The sequence below is a fragment of the Sapajus apella genome, unplaced genomic scaffold, assembly GCF_009761245.1.
Source record: "Sapajus apella isolate SASKATOON/1434 unplaced genomic scaffold, GSC_monkey_1.0 scaffold18, whole genome shotgun sequence".
Taxonomy (NCBI): domain Eukaryota; kingdom Metazoa; phylum Chordata; class Mammalia; order Primates; family Cebidae; genus Sapajus; species Sapajus apella.
The window spans coordinates 15,196,595-15,200,328 of NW_022436958.1; the positions used below are offsets into that span (position 1 = coordinate 15,196,595).

Sequence of the window (3,734 nt, forward strand, 5' to 3'; positions counted from 1 at the left end):
ACCTAGCTCTAGGATTACTATTAGTAGTATTATCTCTAGGATTACCATTCAGGGTTGATAGGTGCAGCAAAACACCGTGGCACATGTATACCTATGTAAAAAACCTGCACATTCTGCACGTGTATCCCGGAACTTAAAGTAAAATTTTTATTTATTTTATTTTTTTATTTTTATTTTTATTTTTCTATAAAGATGGGGTTTCACCATGTTGGCCAGGCTGGTCTCAAACTCCTGACCTCAGGTGATCTGCCCACCTTGGCCTCCCAAAGGGCTGGGATTACAGGTGTGAGCCATCACACCTAGCCAAAGTAAAATTTTTAAAAAAGAAATTAGTCCAATAGACACACCTATATTTGGCTGTGAAATCTACAACTTGGCAAGCCTTGTTCACAGAGATACGGTCCTTAAGCAGGCAGTCTTATGTCCATGTGAAAATTCTTACTAAAGAAGAATAAAACATACAGTGGACAGTGCTGGCATTATTTTATTACTTCTTAAGAATACAGATACTGCAGCCGATACCTGAATGCTGAGCGCGAGCCGGCGGAGATGAACCCTTTAACTAAGGTGAAGCTGATCAACGAGCTGAATGAACGAGAGGTCCAGCTTGGGGTGGCCGATAAGGCGTCCTGGCACTCTGAGTACAAGGACAGCGCCTGGATCTTCCTGGGAGGGCTTCCTTATGAACTGACTGAAGGGGACATCATCTGTGTGTTCTCACACTATGGGGAGATTGTTAACATTAACCTTGTGCGGGACAAGAAGACTGGGAAATCCAAAGGATTTTGTTTTCTCTGCTATGAAGACCAGAGGAGCACAATTCTGGCCGTTGACAATTTTCATGGGATCAAGATCAAAGGAAGAACTATCCGAGTGGATCATGTGTCTAACTATCGGGCTCCTACGGACTCAGAAGAAATGGATGATGTGACCAGAGAGCTCCAGGAGAAGGGCTGTGGAGCTTGTGCCCCCTCACCAAGTTTGTCTAAGAGCTCTGAAGATGAAAAACCAACAAAGAAGCACAAAAAAGACAAAAAGGAAAAGAAGAAAAGAAGGAAAGAAAAAGAGAAAACTGACCGGGCGGAACAGGCAGAGCAACTGTCCTCTTCGTCACCCAGAAGTAAGACAGTAAAGGAAAAGGATGACCCTGGCCCTAAGAGGCACAGCAGCAAGAACTCGGAGAGAGCTCAGAAGTCAGAGCTCAGGGAGAGGCGGAAGCTCCCCAAGGCCAGGACTGCCTACTCTGGTGGAGCAGAGAACCTAGAGAGGGAGCTGAAGAAGGAGAAACCCAAGCACAAGCACAAGTCCTCAACCAGGAGGGAGGCAAGAGAAGAAAAGACCAGGGATAGGGACAGAGGGCGGAGCTCAGACACACATTCTAGCCGGCACAACCGGCGTTCCGAAGGGCGTAGTCATAGAAGTAGAAGTAGGAGCCGAGATAAATCCCATAGGCATAAAAGGTCCCATCGATCCCGGCAGTGGGAGTCTTCCAATCCCAGTGACCATAGGCGTCACTGAGGACTGTTTGGCTGCTCAGTAGATTTGGAAATAATTATGTTTTTTAAATGCAGTCAAATTCAGTTGGGTTGTTACTATTTTTGTATCTAAAACTTCTGGGGCTGGTTTCTTTGAATCCCTTGAGTTATTAGAGTCATTGAGAGAGCTGCAGTTTAAACAGCTAGTTTTCTTGGATATTCTTCACACCATCTATTGTCCCTGTACCAACGTATGTATCCTGAATTTTGGTTCATAAATATGGCTCTTGAGCCCATAGACCCCAGTTGAAGATGGAATTTTCAGGAAAGGGAAGATACCAGATAATTCTAGAAATCTAGTCTTTGTGTTTGATGTTTAGAGCCCAGCATCATGGGACCTTTCCAGTTACTAGATATGGACAGCTTGATGTGAATGACTGGGATAGGATTTCTAAGTTCAGCCAGGTCCATCCCCAACCTCCTGTTTAAAAAATTTTTAATATCTTTACTTTTTCATTAAAACTTTTTTGTTTGAAAAAATAAAAAAAGTACAGATACTCCATAAGACTGATCCTTTGGAAGCAAACATCATTTATAATAGAATGCAAGAAGTTTGCAGGTCAGGTGTGATCACTCAAGCTTGTAATCCCAGCACTTTGAGAGGCAGAGGTAGGCGGATCACTTGAAGCCACAGAATTGGAGACCAGCTTGAGCAACATGGCGAAACTCCATCTCTACAAAAATTAGCCGGGCATGATGGCATGTGCCTGTAGTTCCAGCTACTAGGGAAGCTTTGGTGGGAGGATCACTTGATCCTGGGAGGCAGAAGTTACAGTGAGCATAGATCACACTACTGCACTCCAGTCTGGGTGACAGAGTGAAACCCTGTCTAAAAAAAGAATTTGGACTGCCATTCAAATACAGCAAAGAAAAACACCTGTTCACCCTCACTGCCACCCAAAATCTCATTAAAATGGTGGTAAAGAAATGTAAAATGGAGGCCAGGTGCAGTGGCTCATGCCTGTTATCCCAATATTTTGGGAGACTGAGGCAGGAGGATGACTTGAGGTCAGGAGTTCAAGACCAACCAGAGCATCACTGTGAGACCCTGTCTCTCTACAAAAAAAAAAAATAATTAATTACCTGGCATGGTCCCAGCTACTCAGAAGGCTGAGGTAGAAGGATTACTTGAGCCCAGGAGTTCAAGGCTGCAGTGAACTATGATCACACCATTGTACTCCAGCCTGAACAACAAAGCAAGACCCTGTCTCAGAAAAAAACAAGAAAGAAATAAAGAAAGAAAGAAGAAAGAAAGAAGGAAAGAAAGGAAAGAAAGGAAAGGAAAGGAAAGGAAAGGAAAGGAAAGGAAAGGAAAGGAAAGAGAAATTAGGCTGCGCATGGTGGCTCATGCCTAGAGTCCCAGCACTTTGGGAGGCCGAGGCAGGTGGATCACCTGAGGTCAGCAGCTCGAGACCAGCCTGGCCAACATGGTGAAATCCCATCTCTACTAAAAATACAAAAATTAGCCAGGGAGGTGGAACATGCCTGTAATCCCAGCTACTCGGAAGTCTGAGAACAGGAGAATCACTTGAACCCAAAAGGCGGAGGTTGCAATGAACCAAGATTGTGCCACTGCACATGGGTGACACAGCAGGAATCTGTTTTAAAAAAAAAAAAGAAGAAGAAGAAAAAAGGAAAATGAAAAAGAGAAGAGATAATAGCCACCAAGAGATGTCAACAAAATAGACACATAATAATTGATTTAGCAGACTAGAGGAAGCTGAAACTAAAGGATTGCAGTAGGGGTGAAGATAGGGGATGCCAAGAAGCACATAGAGTTGGCTGCTGCCAAGTTCCTGAAAGGCCCAGAAATTAGAGCTGCAAGTTGTATCTGAATATGGCAAGCAGATAAGGCTAAAATCGGGAGAACTGGTTGATAGTTTGCATAAGTTGATAGCTTGCACAGTTCAACCAGTACATCTCCTCTCACCTGCACAGCCAGGTAACTGATCTTCCTTCTTCTGCAGAAGGCTTGACATTATTTTCAGGGCAGATTAAATCAGAAAAATCTCTAGACTCTAGGATAGTAGGTTTGGAGGCATGATTGAGGTACTTTACTGGCAACATAGAGATCAAGTCCAAGTCTGAATTCTAAACAATGAGACTTACCAATCCCAGCACCCAGATCACTCCATCACCATGATCCTGAGATGAAAGTGGAGGATTCCCCTCTAGAGAGAGTTACTACCCCCAGAAAAG

The 3,734-nt window shown here is 43.9% G+C and overlaps 1 pseudogene across 1 annotated transcript; it reads left to right on the forward strand.

The window, feature by feature from the left end:
• Window positions 1-520: 520 nt before the first annotated feature.
• Window positions 521-1,681, forward strand: LOC116556935 (annotated as a pseudogene). Its single transcript, XR_004271265.1, has one exon. The product of XR_004271265.1 is annotated as an RNA-binding motif protein, X-linked 2 pseudogene (transcript).
• The last annotated feature ends 2,053 nt before the right edge of the window (window positions 1,682-3,734 follow it).